The 24710-nt window shown below is 41.5% G+C and overlaps 1 protein-coding gene across 2 annotated transcripts in view; it reads right to left on the bottom strand.

The window, feature by feature from the left end:
- The window catches only part of TTBK2 (tau tubulin kinase 2), a 92762-nt gene extending 90599 nt beyond the window's left edge, over nt 1-2163 (bottom strand). For both annotated transcript variants that reach the window (XM_072986214.2, XM_072986215.2), the window contains exon 1: nt 1945-2163. The gene's annotated coding sequence lies outside the window, so the exon portion shown is untranslated. The remainder of the gene's footprint in view (nt 1-1944) is intronic.
- Between the last annotated feature and the right edge of the window lie 22547 nt (nt 2164-24710).

Raw genomic sequence — 24710 nt, 5'->3', positions numbered from 1 at the left:
TAAATGGGGAGTTCATTAAATGGATTCTACTTGTGAATAAATGTCAAGACCATACTAAGTTGAAAAATGTATGGGTCATATCCAGTCTTATCCCTTCACAATAAAACTCCCCCTATTAATGGAACAGATTCCCCATTCCCACTGCAGCTACTTGCATGCCCTGCACATGTCTTCTGGACAGCTGTGGGCCTCCTTAAGAGTATATGGTACTCATGATCACGCTGTGGGTAAATAATTCTATTGTGACAGCAGAAGTCTGCTCAAATAATGCTAAATTTCACTCTCTCTTGATTTATGTTATTATGAATCAGTATTAACATAATTTTTATTTAAAAATGTGTGACAATAACCAAGCCTCAGCTTCCCACCAACTGATTTTCAAATTTCACTAAGGAAAGCAGAGTTAAAACATTGCCTACAGAGTAAGGATTTGTAAAAACTACAACTGAAGGCAGTGCAGCAATACACAACTGGTGGATTCAAACTGTCTCTGACAAGCTAAAGCAAAGTCACTGAAGGACTCATTGTTCACTATAAGCCACACCCCTCAAATCAGTAAGGCTATGACCTTATATACCTATTCATGAGATCATCTTCAGCTACAAGACACCCTTTGAACGCTATCAAATAAAAGTTTTTAAAAATCAACTCAATCTGCACATAATATTCTTAAAACGACTTGTCTGACGCATCTAAGAAGGTCTGAAATACAAAATCTTCCTCTTGTAAACATAAATTTTATCCACATTGCTAAACGTCTTCCTATTGGTTGGTGCTATGATACACATCATTGCAGACGGGAATTACTAATCACTATCCTCCTGATTTGTTGAAGAATGTCAAAAAGCAATGTTTAAAAATACTTTTAAAGAAACAGCCATCCAAGAGATCCTCTCTATTCCCATTGTAGGCAGCTAAAATCCCTGGCATAGGACCAGACCTGTCTCTTCTTAAAGCAAGTCTATGTATCTGTATTCATATCTTCATGCAAATGCTGATAGCAGCAGCAATGTTTAGCCACAGACTCCATCTGTCTCCCTGATAGAGCATATTTGTATGAATAAAAGAAGTGTAGAAGCATCAACATTAACAGATTTACAAGTCAGGCAGCTTAATATCCCAGCCTTCCTAGGTTCCCACCAACGAATGCAAAAGCTGGATCAGTCAGTCCAGTGACCTTAGATAAACAGATCTTACAGGCGCACTTCGCAAAATAAAAATAATGTTTTTATAGCAACATCTACTGCTCATAAGCTGCTGTAGCATCGCAATTTCATCGGTACAAGTTACCCAACTTCCACGATCCGATCATCATTATCAAATACACAGGAGCAAAAACAGCGACCACTGCACAGCCGCCGGACAGGAAGACGATCGAAATAAAAGGGCTGGCCAGCCCTGCTCCCTGTGCCAGGCGCGAAGCTTTATTGTTGCAGCATCCCCGCCCCCTTCTATCCTTCCAAGTAAAACCCGAATGGTAACCCGGGGGAATGAGATTATGAGCGGCTACTAACAATCACCGTGAAGGTTACCCTGCTAGCCTCCGATTCCAGGAGCCGCGGGGGGTGCCGCCACTCGCCCCCCTCTCTGCCATGGCTCCCTCCCTCTCCGATCCACAGACGCATCCCGAGGAGGCTCCCGCCCCAGAAGGATGGCGACGAGGCGAGAAGGGCCCCGTCAACCCCCACGGATGGCCAAAGCATCCTCAGCAACCCTTGCGCCGCCCCCACCGCAGGCGAAACGGCCTTTCCCCCCCCGCCCCTCATTCCGGCTCTTTCGGGGTCTTTATACCCGGGGGAAGAGGACAAGGCTCCTCTGTCTCTCACCCCCACACACACCCACACAAAACAACACAAAACGATAAACCCCCACGAAAGGCCTGCCCACTCAGTCCCAGCCTGTCCCCCAAGCCTCCCGGCCCTGAGGGGAGAGGGGGGGTCTCACCTGGAACGCGGTCGGCGCCCCTTTCCTCCTCCTCCTCCCCCCCCCCTCCAAAAGGGGCCGACGTCGGGCTGGCTCTTTAATCTCGGGCTCCTCCGAAGGGTGAAGGCTAGAGGACAGGAGGAGGAGGGGATGAAAATATTATCGCGGCGCCCTCCGGTTTCTCCCGGCAAAGCCGGGCAGCCGGCTTCTGTCCATGGCTGGCGAGTCCGCGGGGTTGGCGGCCGCGGCCGCCGTAGTCGTCGCTGCCGTCTCTATGGTGACTGCGGGGCCGGGCCGGACTCGGCGGAGCCTCGAGCAGGGAGCCTGGAAGAGCGCAAGCCGGCGGGCGGGGCGGCTGACGGGGAGGGGGAAAAGGACGAGACCGCGGCGGAGGCGGCGGCGCCGCTCAGTCCGTCCGTGAGGGTCTCCGCTTCCTCAGAGGGCCACTCGCGGACCGGCCAGCCCTCGACTCCGTCCCTGCAGGATTAACCGCCTCCCGGCCGTGGTCGCTGCCACCGCCGCCGCCGCCGACCTCGTCGCCTCAGCTGCAGTCCCCGCAGGACGCGCCGCCTCCCCCGCTCCCCAACCAGCCCCCTCCGGTTCCTTTGCCCTCCATCGCAGCGCTCGCTTTTCAGCTCGTCCCCTCATCAGCGGCCGCCCACCCGGCCGATACAGTGAAACGCGATTGGGTCGCCTGGGAGCGGCCGATTAGGAGATTGGAGGACAGCGTCTTCTATCATTCCGGCGGGCGGCCGTATCTTAGAAACGCCGTTGTCCCCACGTTTACTTACGAGGCAAACTTCGCGAATTGATCCGTACTGCGCTGGTCTGCAAAGCATTCTGGGAATTGTGGTTTTTCTCCGCCGTTGCCGGAGGAGGCTTTTTAAAGATTTTCCCCACGGGTGGGTTGCTGCGTCAAGGGGCATGACCGATTGGCGCTCTGGTTGGCTTCCACCTCGAGATTCTCCGCGCATTGACTCTTTAAAATACCGCGATAAACTCTAATCGAAGCATTTTATTTTACGTTAGCAAAAGTGTCCTGCATTTTCTGTTTTGTTGCCAATGCACTCTGCGGATTAAAGCCACTGAAGGATTGAGTTTGGAAACGTAGTAAAGAAAAACAACTGCTTTCAGAGGGATTTTTGGTAAAAAGTGTTAAAACAGCTGCGGGAATCTAGACCCGGCTGATCGTTGGGTCAAGCTTATTGTTTCGTTTTGTTAATTAAATGGTAGGTATGTGGTTAAAAATGAAATTGGTCCATTTTTCTCCTTAGTAACGCCGGAGCAAAATTATCTGTGCAAAGACAACGCAGTAGCCCTGCCTTTTGTTTCAGAAATACATTTCTAAGTAGGAAAAATGGCTTCTTAATAAAAAGAGCCATTGCGTATCAAAGAGGATATTACACTGTACAGATATGTGCATAACTCTACAGATAGACTGTGTTGTAAACATCAGACGCGTGTTTATAAACCGAAAGCTTTTTAAGGTAGAAAAATTATTCAAAACACATGGCAATTGCCATAATTGGATTTGAACCAAAACCACATGAAAAAGCAAACCAAATATCAAGCGAGATGCCCATCTGATCACCCTCTTGTACAGAGAAAAATCACAGTGCATAGGGAGACAGGAGTACTGCTAAACATTAATTACCAGTTTACCGATGAGGAAAATGTTCCTCAATAACCATGTTACAGTAAAATCAGAGTTAACCCCATGATGTTCTATAATGAGTATGTCCTACCAAAAAAGCTATTGGGTAGGTAATCTATCATATGTTAAATGCTATTACTGTATAAAAAGAAAGCAGCATGTGTGATGGGGCAGGTTTGATGTCCTAAAATATTTGAGTTTTCATGTAGAATTAAGCTGTCTTAAACCAAGAGGTGGCAGCAAGCAAGTGGTGGTGGTGGAACTGGCACGTGGCAGCAAGTAACTTGCCTTCTTCACCCTGCCATCACTACCCCTCACATACCCACAGCCAGTCATCTGAGGAGGTGCTTCAGCTTGCCTAATGGTTGGATAGGCAGCTTACCTCCTTGAAGAAAAACTACAAAACTACAAAATCCAGTGGCTTTCAAAGTGATTCCTACCAGCCCAGAAATTTTCTCATGTAAGTGTAGGAATTTTAAAACAGTAAAACATAGACATTATTTGTATGTTCACAATGTATTACTGTACTACTTGCACATGAAGCTCCAGAATATTAGTAGGTTTTAAATATTTAAATATAACATTTTAAATATTTTTACATGAAAGGAGCTACATGCTATAGGGATCATGCTATCGGATTTGCTAAGGATAAAATAGGTACATTTGTGCAGGGTGTTATGTATACCAGGATCTGCTTTAGTTAAACATTCATGTAAAATCTCTTAAGATATATTCATTGTCCCTTTAGTGATGCATGTGCTACATTTAGGACAATAACGTGGGAAGCATCCATTGTTGTACTGGTGTGCAGCATCAGATGAGAGAAAGGCATCATCATTATCTTCACCATGTCCTTTCACCATTTCACAGAATCTGTGTCATAAATGCAACTGAGGATCTGACCATTTTTTTCCCAGACAGAATTGCCGTGCATTACACTTTGTTGCTATAATGCACTGAACAGTGGACACCTTGAGAGAATTGTCTCATTCCGCAATACTTCCTGTAAAACTATATCTTGCACACTCTGCTTTGAAACAGTATGCTGAGGTCAAATAGCTTTGTTTGTTATTCTGGAGGTCAGCAAACAATCTAAGGACAGGCTGTCTCAAATCATAGATTGTAATTAGGAAGAAACATAGTGCAATTTCAGATTTTTCAAAGAGGTAGCTATTATCAACAAAAGAAGAAAAAGCACTGTAAAGCCTAACAAGTTTATTATAATTGAGTTTTTGTGCACCATTGCCTGTTTTATCAGATGCATGCAATTTCATCTCATGGCTTAGATTTGGTGTGGGAATTTTCTCACATTCTTGACAACTGAAGGGAAAATCCAGAATCCCAGATAAATGAATAGAAAATATGCATAAAACGGCCAGGCTTTGGATGAAGAAACATATCTACCACCTGGTCCCATTCTGGATTGCACTGATTGAAAATAATGAATGCTAAATGATTTTTGTTTATTGCAAAAACATTCTCAAAATGTCCTGAAGACCAGAATAACATTGCCAGAATTAGCATACAGGCCCCTGGATTTATTGTTTTGATTAACAAGCACTTTGTGACTGCAGATATAATCTGAAGTTATATCTACTGAATAATTAAAGGAAGACCTTTTTCATTATATATCCCTAATGCTTTTTAGATTTATTTACAAGTCAAATGGGAGATAGCACAGAGCTGAAAATATGGCAGTTTACTAGGTGGTTTTTTTTAATCCTATGTAATAACAATTTACAGTTGACACAAAATATTATCTGAATTGTATGACCCCCTCCTTCACTTCTACCCCCCACTATAAATCATTGTTTGCTATATAATTCAATAGCAGTTGTGAATTTTAGGCGTAAGATAAATTGTTCTGACTGTTAGATAGGTATGAAGAGGCTGCGAAGAGCAAAGTCAGGGGTTTTTCATGATATACATTGGGAAGTGAGAAAGTGGCAAAGGAGAAAATGCAAAGGGGAAGATGATGTAATTATAGAGATGTGAGATAGTGAAAAAGAAGAAGTGTTACATCTGATACAAAACAAATCTTGCCACCAATTCTAGAATTTCATCCAGTGCATAGCTATTTGAGAATAAAACCCACATTAGAATAGGATCAACTGCAGTATATCATGTTTTAATAAGATCTAAAACATGATAAATGTGTGTTACAAGTATGTATGTTACACGTCATCCTGGATCCTAGAGGGGAGAAAGATAGGATCAAAATTACAGAAAATAAATCTGTCTTTTATGTAGTATTGCTTAGTATTGTCTACATTCATCTTGTAGTGGTTCACAAGGGTATCGGATCAGAACCTAGTCCCAACCCTTTCTGGATGTGCAAGGACTGGAATCTAGTAAATTTTAGGAGGAAAAAAATACATATTTTACCATTGTGCAACATCCTTTTACTCAAAAAGGAGTTTATTTACAAATTAAAGGTGCAGCCCTAACTAGCCAAATGGCTCAGGGCTGGCTGACATGACCCAGTAAGACACCAGAAGTTGTGCTGAATTCAAGCCCCTTCCCAGCTAAGGATGTTGAGAATTAGGGGTAGCCAAACTGTGGCCTGGCTTTCTAGTGGCGTAGTGTTCTGTGTCTAGGCTGACAGGGATTTGAATATAGCATTCCTCTCCTGCTGCTCCCCTTCTCCATCCCCCTTTTTTAGCTCCTCTGCAGGCTCATCTCACCCAGAAAACCTAGTTATGCTGAGAGATCTGCAATCAGCAGTGCAGGGGAGGTTGTACAAATACACTTCTCCATTGAACAACACTGGGGTTAGGGGCGCCAGACCTCTGCGTAGCTCAAAATCCATGTATAAGTCTTCTGTCCCCCAAAACTTAACTACAAATCATAAACAGCTGATTCACACACACACACACACAACCCTCCCCCAAACTGTGTGAGCCTCTAAGCATGCCCCAGCATCCTTTCCCACCCCCATATGGAGTCACCATGACAGGAGAGGGGGTCAGCCAGGCCGCTGCTATCAGACCGGGGGCCAACACACTGCTGACAACAGAACTCGAGGTAAGCCTGAGACCCACCTTTCTCCATCCATTTCTAGGAGATGAATAGCAGCACAATATTTATTGAATATTTATTTATTTAAATGTTTTTTAAGTGTATAACCCAAAGCATGCTGCTCAGATCCATGCAGTTTAACAGAGAAGTGTATACTATTCTCTTGGTTCTGTGGGGTTATATTCTAGATGAGTGATGCAAACTGAATAAATTTTGCAAAGATTTGAAATTTTAAATGAAATCACAAAATCCTATAAACTCACCCCAAGTTGGATGCTGCAAAATAATTCACAGGCCCCATGGGTTCCGTGACACTCTAGGTGCCAGAGCAGGAGTCGCGTGCAGAAAATAGAGTTCCCCAGAAGTCTCTCTAATCCAAATGACTCAGGATCTAAATCTCAAGACAGCTCCACCTTCCAAAGTCTTTGTCTTGTACAAGGATCCAAGTCTGAGAGACAAAACCTTCATAGCTGTAAAACAAAAAGATGGGTACACATACAACCTACCTCTACATTTCCCTTCCTTTGTCCCTCTTGCACACATGTATTGACCTTCTGTTACTAAATCCAGGTGAGAAGGTCCTAATGCAAGAGCACATAGCACTGCTTTTTGCATTCATGTCGTTTCAACCACAGCTCCATCTGCAGAGCAGGCACTTGGCCCACTCCAAATCTACTACAGCTGGCTGATCTTTGAGTTTGGATCGCAATATAACATCATTAATACTGGGTTGCAAGAATGGCGCTGCATTGTGTCAGCTTCTTCAGGTCCTGTCCCTAAGCACTGTGCTTTGCCTACATAAACTGGGTAAGAAAGCAGTAAGTGAACACATATCACATGAATGATGAAAATACTTCCCTGGCTTCCAGCCCTTGTTGGAACATTAAATCTACACCTCAAAAACACCTGTTCCTACGTCAACCACATCATTTACTGAGGTCATCTTTTTTCAATGCCAGTGTGAGGTTCACATCAGCTCCCGCCATCTTTTTTTACTAGATTCTTCTTTTTTTATCAACAGGCAAGGACTCAACTTTTGGTTTAAAAGATTTATTTGAAATAATAGGTAACATTTATTTTTCTCCTTTAACAAAACTCAGGTCCAATGCATCATTTTTAGAGTTCCATAAGTCTACTGCCACATTCTTCTTCTCTCTAATTGAAGGTTCAACCAAACAACTAACTAACAACATATCACTAACTAGAGGAGTAGAAAGGTTATTCACAAGCTTATATGCACTTAAGGGTAAAACGCTCATCCCACATTGGATCCCATACTTTCTTCCTGGTATCTTTCTGGGCTTTGAAACTGAGTTATTCCACAACTGCTCCCAGGGGAGTTGAGACATGTTCTAACTTTCCTGTTGTTTGCTTCTCTTTGAAATCTTTCTCTTTCGTGCCTCCCTTCCATCTGTCTCTCCCCAGTACGGAGGTTTACAAACTTGTCTTTCCTTCAATTCTCTTTCATCCACTTCCCTAGGTACTTTTAAGGATACTCATTTCCCTGTCCAGGGATCTTCTTTGACAATCTCTACTAACTCAACTTTTCCTTTCTCTTCCTCCTTCTCAGCCCAGCCACCACTCATCTACCTCACACCTCAGTTCTCCTCCCTTTATACCTCCCTCATTTCTTGCCAAAACAGCACTCTCTATTGGCTGTTCCTTTCCCAGGTTTTCTACTTCCATTCTGTTTAAAAAGACACTTCCAGGATTTCCCCCCCATCTCATCCATTAACAGTTCCTTTTCCTCTTGTGAAGTGAATGGTCTGCCTTCAGTCTCTACTTCTTTCTTACAGCCATCCAAATATGCTTTTATTTTACCTGGCTTTTACATTTCATTTTAACATATTAAATTTTTTTTATTTGATTTATACCCTGCCTATCTGGACCAGAGGACTGTAGTCCATGTCTTAGACCTTGTTTTTATAAGCCACTCTGGAAACTCAGCTGAATGGTGATTTTTTTTTAAATAAATGCAGTTAAATTAAAACATTGCATTTTGCTAATACAGAAAATCCCTGCACAGATTTGTACCAATGTTTAAATACAGTATAACCCTGTCCATTGTAACATTTATATCCCATTGGGAATGTTTTCTTAATTAATGTTTGAAAGAGAGAAACCCTCATATACATTAGCTGAAGACTAATAAATGCCTCAAGTGGCCAAAGAGGGCATGTAAACCAATAACACAGGCCTTGATGTATATTAATGTTGTGTCATGTATCTCCAGACTGAAAAGGAAAAAGAGGCTGTGCAGATGGGAGTGCCACAGGGAGAAAACAAGAGAGTGCTGCCATTAAATATGCTAAGCTTTAAAATCTCTTCTATTAAATGTTGGTACTGTTTTTCAGAGATACTGCTTAGAAGAGGCAAACCACTGGTATTTTTCACTATCAAGAAGGGGAATGTAGTGGGAAAGAAGGACAATGTGGCTCTTGGCTTAAATTCTGCTATTAATAACTTAAGGCATTTATTTTATGGATTGAGTAAATAGCTTTATCCCCTTTTATCTGTGCTTGTGTCTTACAGGGCAAGCCAGTGGAAGGCAAACAGAAATCAAGGGCCACAACGAAGATTCCTGGAAGAAATAACAGCAGGACTTGAGACCTATCAGATGTAATGCTCTACGAGAAGAAAGGAAGATAGTGATCTAAGCTGTAGCATAAATTATCTGAATGCAAGCTTTGTTCAGCATGCTTCTAGAAAAAAATGGGCAACATTGTGTCATTTATTTCTTGATTTAAAATATTTTTATTTCACTCCTAGTAAAAAAAATTAGCAGGGTAGGTAAAGGTAAAGGTTCCCCTTGACATTTAATAGTCCAGTTGTGTCCAACTCTAGGGTGCGGTGCTCATCCCCGTTTCCAAGCCATAGAGCCAGCGTTTGTCCGGAGACCATTTTCATGGTCATGTGGCCTGCCAACTAGACACGGAACACCATTACCTTCCCACCATGGTGGTATCCATTTATCTACTTGCATTTTCCATGTTTTTGAACTGCTAGGTTGGCAGGAGCTGGGACAAGCGACGGGAGCTCATTCTGTCGCGTGTATTCGATCTTATGACTGCTGGTCTTCCGACCCTGCAGCACAGAGGCTTATGCGGTTTAACCCACAACGCTACCACGTCCCTTTTTAGTAAGTTACATATTACATATACAGTGGTGCCTCGCTTAGCGAGCGCACCGTAGAACGACCAATCTGTATAGCGAGGACATTTTTGCGATCGCTAATGCGATCGCAAAGCGATGGCCTCTATGGCCGAAAATCGCATAGCGAAGGTCGGTAAGTGATTTGCTTACTGACCTTCGCTTTGCGACCCGCGGATCAGCTGTTCGGCGGCTCCAAAATGGCCGCTGAAAGCCCCGAAATGGGCACGCGCAGCATTTTCGCGCCCTCGCTAAGCGAGGGGAGGGCGCGAAAATGGCTGCCGGCCATAGGGAAGCATCGCTCAACGGTGAGTTTCGGGGCCCATTGGAACGGATTAAACCAAGTTTAATGCGTTTCAATGGGTTTTTTCGTTTCGTTGTGCGATGTTTCCCATAGCGAGGGTTAATCCGGAACGGGCACCACTGTAATTACTTAATGGTGCAATCAAGGCCATGTAGACTTGTGGCAAAACTTCTAGTGTCCTGCTTTGGGGCCATACAGTTTGCCTAAACCATACAGGTGGCAAAGCACAGAAACTCATCAATTGTTCTGTGTGATCTCAGCTGATTTCTCTCCTGGGAGACACAGTGGGGGTTCAAACCTGCAAGTCCTGGCTCTGCAGCCAAGTCGTCCAACCCATTGAGTTGTACCAGCTCCCACGTAATGCATGCAATGGACTTGTGACACATAGATTGCACAGTTACAATTTTAAAATTGAAGATTTTTTCTGGCCACAACCAAAGACATGATACAAAAAATTAAAAGGTTGAGGAGAAAGAAGAGGAAAGTTTGTAGGGCTGTTGGGATAGCCCCTCTTCTTACTACATCTTTCTCTGGTGCAGCTTGTTGTAAATGGCTGTTGTAGTGACAGCTGCAGGAAGAACCTGATGAAGCTGGCCTTTCAGCATGACTGAAGGAATGGCCCCACATTTCTAATTTCCCTCTCTTGCAGCCAGCATTAAATGTATGCATCATAGGGCCAGCTGTTACTTTCTCTATGTAGTAAGCAGAGCACGTTTTATATGGGATTCTCCTCTGGAAACAATGTCTAAATAGGTTCTTCGTTTGCAGCCTTTGAATGACATTCAACCCAAATAGTCTAAACTGGTTTTGGATAATGGTCTGGAAGACCCCTTGTCCATGGTGATCCCCAGAGTCATGCCATATCACTGCAGGAGCAATTTATTCATGTTACGACTTTTGGTTCCATGTTCCATGTTGTGGTACCCAAGTTCTATCCCTTCCTTTCTAAGGAAATTCATGTAAGCTGGACATTGAATTGCTTTTGGAGTTAGATGAAAGCTTGATAATTAAAATATGCATTTGTGGTTTAATGTTCTGGCATTAATTATGATTTCTTAGGTTTGATATTATAATATAGACTTTATTTGCTTTTTATTATACACCAAACATGACATATGTATGTTGGAAAGTTTTGAATTTCTGGTACAATTTTCTTTTGCTACACAGTAGGAGTACAGAGATCCTTGGACGAGAATACCTCCAAGGTCTCCAGAGCCCACCACTTTCTCATTAACTGGCACTTAGAGTCTCAATAACTCACTCTGAGGCATTTTAATAGAAAGAATAAAGTAAATTTCACTTGCATGAAATCATAAATGTGTATATGCTGTGTTCTTTACTGCATGTGTACTAGCAACCAAACAAACAAATCAATAGCAATAAACAACTACGAAAGAGAGGAATAGAACACTCAGCAGAGAGGTGAGGAATCTCTGAATTTCAAAAGCTGGAAGGAACAGTTGGTTAGTGCTAAATAAATAGATCATTTATCTCAGCCAAGTAAAGTCTATGCAAGTCACTCAAACTACACAAAATGTGTGAGGCTATAAATAAAACACCAACAATGTATTGTGCCATACACTTGTACTATGCATTTTGTTAGTTATTTATAGTCTTCTTTTTCCAAAACCAAATATGTAGACCAACTAGAATTATATTGATCATCCCAAATAGAGTGGACCCATTGAATAAGTGGGATTTATGTATGTATGTGTTGATTAATTTAATAGTTTTATTCTAGTCGAGCTAACAAGAGAATTCTGGCCAGATTGTTTAGAAATAAAGAAATACGGCAACCCCTCACTGTAATAGAAAGTGGCTCTTCAGGGTGATGCTCTTTCGTTTAATTTCAAAATGTGAAAGATCACCAAGTGTAAGGATGTGTCACTGGAGACCAAGACAAAGATCATCCACACTCTTATATTTTGGATCACCGTGTAAGGATGTGAAAGCTGGACAGTTAAAGCTGACCAGGAAAAAGCGGTTCATTTGAAATGTGTGCAGGAGAGCTTTGTGGATACCCTGGACTATCAGAAATATGAAAAAGTGGGCCCTAGATCAAATCAAGTCTGAACTAGAAGTGTACCTTGGTTTACAAAATTAATGCGTCCTTTGGGACATTATATCATGTGGAAAATTCGTAAAACAAAACACAGATTTGTGTTGGGAACAGGGGTGGCACTAGAAACCTCCAGGCGCAATGCGTCTTGGAGAAACCCCTTCATACAGCGGGGAGAAAAAAGGAAAAAACCATAAACCGAGGCATTATTTTCTATGGATTTTGGTTGATAAACCAAAAATTATGTAAACCGAGGCATTTGTAAACTGAGATACTGCTGTATTTCTGGAGGCAAAGATGTTGAAACCAGGGCTGTCCTACTTTGGGCACATCATGAGAAGGCAGGATTATCTGTAAAAGACAATAATGCTGACAATAACGGGAAAGGTGGAAGGCAGCAGAAAAAAATGAAAGGCCAAATAAAAGATGCTTGATTTCTTAAAAAAAAAACACAGGCTTGGGTCTACAAGAGCTGAACAGGGCTGTTGAGGACCGGACATTTTGGAGGTCATTGATTCATAGGGTCACCATAATTTGGAGGTGACTTGATGGTACATAACAACAACAAAGCTTATTCACTGCTGCTGCATACTTTAAATTTTATTTTTATTATAATTTGTTCATTATTGTTTACATTTTAAGTTCCTTTTATAAACTGATACTGAATCTTATTACAATCCTTATTCTTTTATACTATAAGCCAAATTAGTAAGCTTGTATCTTGAAAGGCAGCTCAGAAATATATTAAATATATAAATCTAAAGTAGTAATAAGGGCCAATCAGAAGTGGAAAACTGCATGATGTACTTTTAAGTGCATAATGCATTAAAGAAAATTTCTCTTCTAAATCAGATGCAACGGATAAAAACAGACACAGCTAGTGTGATAAATAATTAGAGGCCATGTACCCTCCTTTCCACCAATAAACATGTAATATCGAAGCAAACAAAGAGCAACCAAATTATTCTCCTTTTAGGACAGAAAACAGTACTGAATAAAGGCGATACAGTTGGAATTAATATAATATAATACTGAGACTGGTTGTTTTCGTTGCCATTCCAGACTGACAATTGGGGGACATATTGAATGGCCAGTTGAAAGATCGTATGTTTCTATGTGGATAACTTTTCATCATCAGGATTAATATGCAATCTGTGTATAGGTTATCAGATAGCATCCTTGCAGACATTTTGTGTCATTCAGATCAACCAGCAACTGGGGGAAGTTGGTCCTCTCAGTGTTGGATGGACTGCAACTCCCATCAGTTCATGCCGGCATAGTCAGCGGTGTGCTATGATGGGAACTGGAATCCCCCAAACATCTGGAGGCCTCCATACTGCCCATCTGTGAATTCACCTGTTTCACAAATCCCTAGACTTGTAGGCTGTTGGTAAGTACTTAAACTCCATGATCACTGCAGATGGTGACAGCAGCCACGCAATTAAAAGATGCCTGCTTCTTGGGAGGAAAGCCATGACAAGCCTAGACAGCATCTTAAAAAGCAGAGACATCACCTTGCCAACAAAGGTCCGCATAGTCAAAGCTATGGTTTTTCCAGTAGCGATGTATGGAAGTGAGAGCTGGACCACAAAGAAGGCTGACCGCCGAAGAATTGATGCCTCTGAATTGTGGTGCTGGAGGAGACTCTTGAGAGTCCCCTGGATTGCAAGGAGAACAAACTTATCCATTCTGAAGGAAATCAACCATGAGTGCTCACTGGAAGGACAGGTCCTGAAGCTGAGGCTCCAATACTTTGGCCATCTCATGAGAAGAGAAGACTCCCTGGAAAATACCCTGATATTGGGAAAGTGTGAAGGGAAGAGGAGAAGGGGATGACAGAGGATGAGATAGTTGGACAGTGTCACCGAAGCTACCAACATGAATTTGACCAAACCCGGGGAGGCAATGGAAGACAGGAGTGCTCTGGTCCATGGGGTCACGAAGAGTTGGACACGACTTAACGACTAAACAGCAACAACAAAGTACTTAAATTAGATGTGGAAAGTTCTGAAAGGAACAAAAAAACTGTACAAGCAGAAAGCGAAGTAGAATTGGGGAAGGCCTAGGGAGGAAAGGTGGAGAGAAAAGCAAGGAAATGCAGAACAGAAGATAGAGCTGGGACAGAGAGATGCCTAGGCAGAAGATGAAAGGCAAGTAAGATAAGACAAATGGCTGGACTACCAGTAGAGGGATGGTCAAGCCTAATTAAAGGTTAGTAAATTTAACCCTGAACTAGACATACATGCCAATACTACCATCTACCGTTCTCTGACTTTAACTGCAGGCAAGAATTGGAATCAGTAAAACAAGATCATACCCCTTATGCACCAGCATAAAATATTGGTACATCATGTGAAGTATTGAAGTATTACCTTTGGTACCCCTGCAGGTTCCCAGAATATCTCCATTTTCCCAATGAGCTCAGCTGGCACTGAGGCATAAAATAAGATTATTCAACACGTGTGCCCCTCCTTCGATCCTACAGACCTTCCTTTCTCTCTGACTGAGAGTCAAGCTGGAGATATAATCAGTTTTGTTTGTCCAAAAATAACCTTTCAAAGCTGTGCCTGAGAACTGTAGTGAACTCTAGTGACCTGTTGCCCTGTATTGCTGCCTGTGAGTAATGAGTACAGTTAAAGAGTTTGGGTTTTTGTTTTGTTTTTTAGACTTCAGCTCCCATAATCCCCAGGATCACTGTTTGAGGGATTCTGGGAAGTGTAGTAAAAAAACCCCAAACATTCCAAGCTTTGCAGTAGAACGTCAAGAAGACAAAAATCATGACTACAGAAGAAATACACAGCTTTTGCATTGAGAATCGTTAGAGATTTTGTATACCTTTGTTCAATCATCAATCCAAATGGAGACTGCAGCCAAGAAATCATAAGAAGGTTGAGACTAGGAAGAGCAGCAATGAAGGAACTAGAAAAGATCTTCGAGTGTAATGATGTGTCACTGGAGAGTAAGACCAAGTTCATCCACACTCTTGTATTCCCAATCATTATGTATGGGTGTGAAACCTGAACAGCTAAGAAAGCTGACAGGAGAAAAATGATTTGACAGAAATGTGGTAGCAGCAAGAAAAAAGGAAGACTAAATACGAGATGAATTAACTCCCTAAAGGAAACATTGGGTTGAGTTTAGAAATGCTGAGCAGGACTAACGAGGAAAAGACATTTTGGAAATTGCTCATTCATACAGTAGGTCTATTCTAGTTGGAGATGACATAACAACAACATGTCATAACAACAATTCCTGCAAATTTGTTCAAGAACATACAGATTTCTCCTAGGTAGTCACGGTGGAGGCCTGGCCTCTTTCTCCAGATCAGCCTGTCATATTTCCTCACTGCCTGCAAGCTCTGATCCCGTTACTGGTGGCTTCTGACTGAAAATACTCCCACCATTAGATGAGGCAAGCCAGAGGAAAAATTAAGCAAAGTGTCACCTTTCAGCCAGCCTGCAAATGGATCTGAAAGGAAACATAATACTCTTTTTTTAACCCCGCTTTGTCTCTTGTTTTCTGCTTGCATCATCTAGATTTATTTTGTGATTATAATTTGAATCGGCAGTTTTAGGATGGCAGATTGGTAATATGACATCTACATAGTAGGGCAGAACATGTCTATCAACACATTTTTTTCCTTCTTAGAGACCGTCTGAGGTTGCTTAAAGGACAAACTGTAAATCTAGGACGAATGAGACTGGTATCAAAGTGGTGCATCATATCATCTTCAGACAGAGTAATCCTATTCATTGGAAATAATCCATACCTTCCATTTGTCCTGCCTAAAATTTTTAAATTTTTTTTTTAAATTTCCACCAGCTTAAAATCCTCTTTGGCTACTCAGAAGTTCCTCACAGTGTTGTTGTTTAAAGATTTGTTAGTTCTTCTGCAAAGATAAGTGTTTCCCCAAGAATGTTGATTTCTTCTTTTTCTCAATGGTTTCATTTTGGCTCCATTTCTATATGCACTTGCCACCTGAATTTTCTATCAGAAGGTGCGATTACAGACACCAAAATAACAAAACAGAATAGGAACAAGATGTTTACTGTCCAGAGATCACTCCCATGACAAGATCATTAAGTCAATCTAGAATTATCAGTCTAAAATTGTCTAATTCTACCACTGATTACCTAACTTCAAATGATGGTACATGATCCTTTTTTTTTTGGTCCAAACTCTTAACCATAGTTTCTGGTTCAGAGGAAACATAAACTAGGTTACTCTGAGATGTTTGTGTTGCATTAAGTACACTCCCAGAGAAAGAAATAAAAGGTGTGTTCACACTTCAATTGAGATATGATAATCAGAAATGGGTTCTATTGGTTTCCTAGTGTATCAGAAATAATGACTTGTTCAGAACAATCCACATAGGTTAACATAGGTAAAGCTGCCTTCTGATTTTCTGAATTATTAGACTGTTGTTCTGTACTGAATCACTCTCCTGTAACTTTTAATTAATTCAAGCTTGTTTTTTTTTTCAAGATCAGCTTTAATGTAGAGGTCAGAGATCAATTAATTAAGAGGAAAGAACTCTAGTAAAGACTGTACCTTTTCCTTGTAAAAGTTGGTGAAAGTAGATGCCCCCAGAGCAGTCAATTTCACAGGGTTTCCAAATTACATTTATTTAAGTGGCATGTTTTTCAGGATTTAACTTGAAGACTTAAGGCCCCTGCACTAAATCTCTTAGCTAAGATTAGGGATGTGGCAGGGATTAGTAACAGCCACCATAGAGGAGACATTTTCTCTCTCCAACTGAAAGCCAGCCCTTCCTGAAGTTTGGGTTACACACTCGCCTCTTTTTGGCTACATTTCACCAACTAAATGCCAGTCCTGAGGAGATGCCCGCTGTTCCAAAACAGGTTAGTCATTTATTCATTATAAACTGTTCACAATGTTTAAGAAACATTTCTCTCTACCCTTACTAAATCTAAGCTGTATCTTACCTGTAGTTGGGTTTTTGTTGTTGTTGTTGTTTTGCTTTTGAAGTAACCTTGTTACTTTTTCACCTGTTGATAATTCGAATTCTGTTCAGTAACAAGAAATTGGTCAGAATATGATGTCACAACATGGTGCCATTTGTGAAGTGTGCGTTTAACAACACAATCCAGTTTGTTTTTGTTCAAAGATAGGTCCCACAGAGTTCAATGGGCTTGAGATCCTTGCAGGTTTATATAAGATTGCAGCCTAAAGTGATACCTCAAGGATGTCAAGAAAAATTCCACACTGGTTGCACCTTTTCTTTTTAAACTGTAAAGGACAGTTTTTCTGAAGAGATAACAGAAAGAAAATCGTGTCCACAGCAATATAATGATATATATTATAATAATCTTATAACTGCAGAACTGGAAGAGACTCTATGGATCATTGAGTCCAAACCCCCCCCCCCCCATCAAGGAGGTGTAGTGGGGAATCAAACTAACAACCTCTGGCTGTAGCCAGAGGCCTAAGCTGCTAAGCCATAAATTATGGTTATGAATGCTGCAGAGCAGTGTGAACCAAGTGTTGACTAGTCAGTCAATAAGTAGGAAAGTTCTGTAGTTACTATATGTTTACTAACAATGCATGCAGTACACTTGTATTATACTTGTTTAGAAAAAAATCCTCCACCCTGTTCAGTCGAACTTACTCCTAGGTAGGACGTGTGTATAGTATTGCATTTGTCAAACACGGTATCATATGAAGATACGGCCCTAAATGATTCCAACGAAAGTAAAACTCATTGAATCAATGGGAAATGAGCAAACCAGTAGTCATGTAAATTTAATTGATTCAGTGGCCCTACACTGGTTTAGACTAATATTGGATGTAGGCCACCATGTGCAACAAAATCCAAAGCAAGGTTGTTTTGGTGTTTGTTTGTTTTTTGTCACACTAAATGCAACAATGCAACAAGAGACTGTATTAGCAATGCAGCTTTATCTGGGATGATTATGTTAGCTAAATTTAGGAATAAAATTCTTTAAAGACCTATTAATAACAGTGAGCTAGCAGTACTTAATCCTATCTGTGTACTCTCATGCAGCACGTATTTCTAGTGTGCATAAGCCCCATTTGAGGAGCAGGGGGTCTTTGTCACTTAACTGTGGCAAGCAAACTTTGACTAGGAAATGACAACAATAACATGGATTTCATGTCAGACTTACAAAATATACAATAGCATAAGCGACTTATAATACTGTACCATATCCCCAAGCTGAGAAGTACACAGTATCAGTCATTCAAGCCAATTGTTTCTAAGGGATAACATTACTGTATTAATGTGCAAATACAGAGAGATTTCCAAAAATATAATCTCACTGATCTGTGAAGACTTTCAAAAAATATTTTATGTAGAGGCATAAGAGAATAATATGCATATCCAGTGCAGGAAATTGTGTCATGAGACATTATGCGGGCAAACGTATTCACTTTTTCTGTGGGTGCTTTGAGGCTGGCTTTTACTATACAAGTAGACTGCCTCCTTCGTTCATCTTGGAGGGTGGGTGCTTCCAGGTGACATGTTCTTTTGCTGGAGCTGTCCCATGTTTCTGCACCACTTCTGTTCTTGAGCCGAACAATGACAACCACCTGTCAAACTTCACAGGCTCAAAGTGAGGTTTCATCTCAGCCACTCTCTTCACATCTTCTGCAGTTCATCTGGTAGTGCTAGTGATGGTAGCAGCGAGTTCCTTCCACACCTCTAGAACACTGGAAGTACAGCACCTCAGATCTGGATTTGTCGTTTTCTAGGTTGCCTAGGTTCTTGGGTGTTAGGTGCCTGCTGTGAAAATTCAGGGTCTCTGGGACTAAGACTTGTATCAAAAGATTCAAAATTACAGTGAGTAATTAAAGAAAAGACCCTGACGCTGGGAAAGTGTGAAGGCAAGAGGAGAAGGGGACGACAGAGGATGGGATGGTTGGACAGTGTCATCAAAGCGACCAACATGAATTTGACACAACTCTGGGAGGCAGTGGAAGACAGGATGGCCTGGCATGCTCTGGTCCATAGGGTCAAGAAGAGTCGGACACGACTAAACGGCTAAATGACAACAAATTAAAGCCTCACAAGAAAATTAATGCTCCTGCAAAGGCCTTGTTGCCACCAAGAAATTCTAGATAAGGCTTTCAGTTCTTTCTCAGTAATATATATATATATATATTACTGAGAAAGAACTGAAAGCCTTATCTAGAATTTCTTGGTGGCAACAAGGCCTTTGCAGGAGCATTAATTTTCTTGTGTGTGTGTGTGTGTGTGTGTGTGTGCGCGCGCGCGCATGCACACACACACATATGTATAGCTTAAGAGCAAAACAAAATGAACATACAAACTCATGGGTGGTCGTGTACTCAGAAAAGTACTTCTTCTTCCCCAGTATCAGCCATCAGTATCACTATTACCAATGAATAACACTATCTCTAAATAAAACTACTAATTCCCACACAGACAATTGCAGGCATTATTTGCCATTCGTCAATATAAAAGTAAAGTAGTTACACAAAGCTATTATCCCAATCTGTTATTTTTATTGAGCATTCTTCTCAGTTTCAAACACACTAGGATTTCTGAAAAGGGTACATTATTTTTACTAATTTTCTTAACCAAATTGAGTTCCATTTATGTGGGGTATACATCCAAATCTCTTGTGCCTCTTCTGTTCAGAATTTAAACAAACATTTTTTATTATTCTCATTTGCTATTTATCCTTTTTGCTATTATGAAAGATACAAAATGTTTCACGGAATGGCCAAAAATAAAATAAAGACATCTAGTGACAGGAGCTGCAGTCCCCAGAAGCTTATCCCAAATAAACATATTTGTCTTTAACTTGTTTTAAAGTGCTACAGGATTCTCCGTTGTTTCTGCTGTAGTAGACTGAAGCTGTTACTCCTTTGGAAATATAAAATGAATGGACAGAATCTATTGGGGTTAAGCATAATTGCATAAACTGTAATAGTGAATTGTTGCTAATTGACAAGTAGCCCTTTGCATTCCTGGCTGCACACCAGTCACAAGGATAGTTTCATGTTCGTTGTTGTCGTTTAGTCGTGTCCGACTCTTTGTGACCCCATGGACCAGAGCAGGCCCTCCTATCTTCCACTGCCTCCCGGAGTTGTGTCAAATTCATGTTGGTTGCTTCGATGACATACAACAGGATAAATCAGGTGCAGAAACAGAATGGGAGACAGCTGTCTCAACAGGGGTTTGTGTGAAGAGGATCTAGAGGTCTTGGTAAATCATGAACAACATATCAGTCAACACTGTGATGGGGCAGGCGGGGAAATGCTAATGTAATTCTAGGCTGCGTAGGTAAAAGAGTGTGGCATCCAATAAAAAGCTAATACTAGCATTCTTCATCTTCATTTAGAAGACTTCTGAAGTATTGTGCTCAGTTTTGGGGGTCCTCCTTAATATTTAAAATCATATTTACAAAAAAAATTAAAGAAAAATGATACAATTATGATTAATGCTGATACCTTTGCCATCAGAGTCCCTTCAACACTGAACTGATTTTAGTGGGGTTAGGTGCTTCTGAGATCATTGGATTTTCAGGGATATGTTTTTGGTTTTTGACAAAACTGCTTGAATTGGCATTTGGAATAGACATCATAACTTTTATCCAAGGACTGCCAGCTTCTAGTACGTCTCAAATTGCACAAATCCTTTACTTTCTCTAGAAGACAATTCAATCAATATTTTATAAATGCCTCTCTCCACAAAATCCTACTCTGCTGCATTATTGTGACATGGAGTTGGTTTTTGGTCCTCAGGGGCTATGACACTGGAATGCCACTTCTGGCAGATGCTACCAACTCTTCAAGGATTAAACTAGACAATACAGTTAGTTTGTCATTAAAACCGACTTCTTTTAAGAGGGTACAAGCTTTTCATTTATGTAAGTTTTCCTGACTTTGTGTGTTGCACATTGGTTCCTTATTAGTTTGTGACTGGCCATTGGGAGGTAAACATGGGCTTAATTTACAAGTCTAATTTTCCAAGCATAGAGCTATGACAGGACTGCACAATATTTTTTTATTCCAAGTCCTAGAATTCTCCAAGAATTTGCCAAGCAGAATTCTGGGAGTTCCAGCCCACAGACCCACACCTACAAATATCTGTATTTCTCTCACCTGCACCAGGCCTTGCTGCTGTAAAAGTCCTATACGAAAGTGAGTGGTTTGTCCTTGTATAGCAAAATAATAGTTTGGTGGTGCACCTGGAGTACAGGGAACCATCTACCTGCCTATGATTATGCTTTGTAAAATGTTACTTCCCTGTTTAATTCTGGGAAGTTACCAAATAACCATGAGCTGCATTTTTTTCCATCATGAAACCGAGGAGAAAGAAACTAGTTTTGTAGGCATTATTGCTGCTCCTTGACAAACGATCTCTAAGTACTATTTCCATGAAGATCCCAATGAAGTTTGACTCAGTCTGTGTGTCAATGAAGGAGACAGGTTTTTCCCAGGGTCTCCTAGGGTCAAACTATAGATTACAAAGTGTATATGGAGCTTTTCGCACCTTCTGTAGTTTGTAGATTATCTTGTCGTTTTGTGATAGGTCTTCAGGAGGTAAACACAGACCTTGTTTGCAGTTCTTGTTTCTAAGATGTAAAGGTCTACTAGAATTACATCTCTGAAATGCCAACTTTGGTCTCTGCTTTGCTTTGCAAGGCTCTCAGCAATGGTCCACATTTCTGTTCTTTTCATCACAATCATAGCCCTCCTTCCAAACTCTCAACTGATCACAAAAGAAACTAAATGAATGCATGTGCGAAGTATGAGATGTGTGAAAAGTTCTGGCTGATAGTAAGACATTTTCAGTACTTGAGCAATTCATTATTCCAGTGACAGGTTGTCTGTTCAACAATACTTTGGTCCAGAAGCACCACCTTTGTTATCTGACCTAGTATATATGCATTGTGGTTGAGTATACTTGTAAAGCAGTGGTTCTCAACCATCAATACAACTGCCATCAGTGGGACAGAGAAGTAGCCTAGGTGAGACGCATGGTTTTCATGACAATTAGTAAAAGTCCACTCTGCTTCAGTCTCTGTGTCTTCCTGAACGTGTGATGGGTTGCCTCCCGCTGACCCAGTTTGCCACAGATGATCCATTGGTGACCTTTTTGCATGCTAGTAGTAATGTTGCATGCTTGGTGTTTCTCCTAATCCCTCCTTTTGTCCTGTCCACCAGTGAGTGTCCTTAAAGCGCCACTTGCTGAAAAGGATTATCAGTTATGCTTTTGCCCCGCCCCACTCGCCCATTCTGTTACTTGTAATAAGTAAAGGCCCATAAACAAATACATGTCAGTCTGAGGAAAAGTGGGAGTTTTAATTCTGTCACGGTGGTGGCAAGATTTCTTGACACAATGATTAGTGGGCTGTCAGGTTAAAAACAAAAGATGGATGACCCTCAATTCAGTCATTCTGTGATCTGGAATTACTGACATACTACAAAAGAAGTAAACCCCAGCCCCCTCCCTCTTCTCTTTACTCATGTGAGTGGCAAGTAGAACAGGGCCCTGTTGACATGTAGGTTTTACATGCAAGGAAGAATCCAGAATCAGTGAGTTCTTGCTCCCATGGAGAGCCTGAGTATGAACAGGAATTCCTCTTCAGACTTATCACTGTTCGCATAACAAAGCAACAAGGCAGAGGTGGGGCTAGCTATTCTCCTGTAACCATGTTGATGATTCTGGCTAAAAGTAGGATAATACTTGGCAGTAGGATAATAAGAATTTTACTAATATAAAACTGTCATTTTGTGAATACCATCAGACTGAAAAGTAGTGTGAAAGGCACTAAACGGTATGCTTGCCTCTGGCATTTATGTTTTCCTCCAGTGATTTCTGATGTGAATCATTGGGTACAAGTGAGAGAAAACTATCCACCTTTCTTTGCAAATGGCTTGAAAGAATCAGCCATTTTGCTCTCAGACGCTTTCATTATTTAACTTTTGTAATTCACAATCTCTGTTTGAAGCTAAAGGGAGCTGCAGTTCTAGAGCAGCTAAAATATCCATAGACATAGTTCAAGATTTACGTACTAAATTACAGACTTGTTTGGGTTACATATATATAATTTCTAGTGATGTAGTGCAGCCAGGGCATACAGGGTCAACAGATGAATAAGAGACAGGCACATGGATTTCCCCGAAACAATATGTTGTTTGAAGCTACAGCAGTTGAGAAGCAAATTATCATGGGCAATTATGACTCATTAGCTTTATTCTCAGGTCAGACTAGAGCAGTCCCCAACCTTGGGCCTCCAGATGTTCTTGAACTACAGCTCCCAGAAGCCTTCACCACCACCTCTGCTAGCCAGGATTTCTGGGACTTGAAGTCCAAGAACATCTGGAGGCCCAAGGTTGGGGACCACTGGACTAGAGGATACACTTAGTTCAGGTTTTGCAAAATTACTCTCTCATGTGCTGAAATACAGCCTTGTCATAGCAAGTGGTGGTCCTCACTTAGCATGATGCATTTTGTGATTGGTAATGGGAAAGTAAATAGAGGCTTGATTTACCAGGCCAATTGCTGAGGTGCATGTCTCTGGGATGCATGGAAGTGAGAGCTGGACCATAAAGAAGGCTGACCACCAAAGAATTGATGCTTTTGAATTGTGGTGCTGGAGAAGTTCTCTTGAGAGACCCCTGGACTGCAAGGAAATCAATCCTGAGTGCTCACTGGAAGGAAAGATCCTGAAGCTGAGGCTCCAATACTTTGGCCATCTCATGAGAAGAGAAGACTCCCTGGAAAAGACCCTGATGTTGGGAAAGTGTGAAGGCAAGAGGAGAAGGGGACGACTGAGGATGAGATAGTTGGATAGTGTCATCGAAGCTACCAACATGAATTTGACCAAACTGTGGGAGGCAGTGGGAGACAGGAGGGCCTGGCGTGCTCTGGTCCATGGGGTCACGAAGAGTCGGACATGACTTAACGACTAAACAATAACATGTCCCTGGGGAAATCATGTTGTGGGAGAGGAAATGGTTAATAGGAAGCTTACATTCCTTTCAATTTCTTATTTGACCCTTTGATAACATGGCAGGGTTGCAGCACCTCTAAAAATGTCGCGTAGGACTAGGGAGGTGCAGAGTGATATATTTGCTAACATATCCTAATACCCGTTAGTTCATGCTAGCCTGGACAGAAAGTACAGGTTTCCGGAGTTTTTTTGCATTTACAGTTTGAATCACCACCCTGACACCAATGGGAGGGGGAAGAATGAGCTGCACCAGATTCAGCTGGTAGAGCAGTGGGACCAAGAATTCACCCAGCTGGAGGAATGGACCAATTTTGGATTAAGGTAATCCAAAACTGGCTCTCCTTCATCTCTGTGATGCCCCTTGAATGCCCCACTGGGTGGCTTTCCTCTGGTGTGGGTAAAGTGGGGACCTTTGCAGTGGCACTAATCTTTGCTGATGGAGACCAAAAACTTTGGGGTCCTCTGCTCAAGCCATCAACAACAGTTTTCTGCATGTGTTCTTACTAAGTGCATTTGATTGCCAATAATGTTGCAGAATCCCATTTGCTTTACGGATTTATTTATAATTGTGCACAGGTTGAACATGACATGAGGGTTTGTTTGTTTGTTTGTTTGTTTGTTTGTTTGTTTGTT

This window comes from Pogona vitticeps, chromosome 1, assembly GCF_051106095.1.
Source record: "Pogona vitticeps strain Pit_001003342236 chromosome 1, PviZW2.1, whole genome shotgun sequence".
Taxonomy (NCBI): Eukaryota; Metazoa; Chordata; class Lepidosauria; order Squamata; family Agamidae; genus Pogona; species Pogona vitticeps.
The sequence above is the reverse complement of the archived record's forward strand: the minus strand, read 5'-3'. Positions and strand labels throughout refer to the sequence as shown.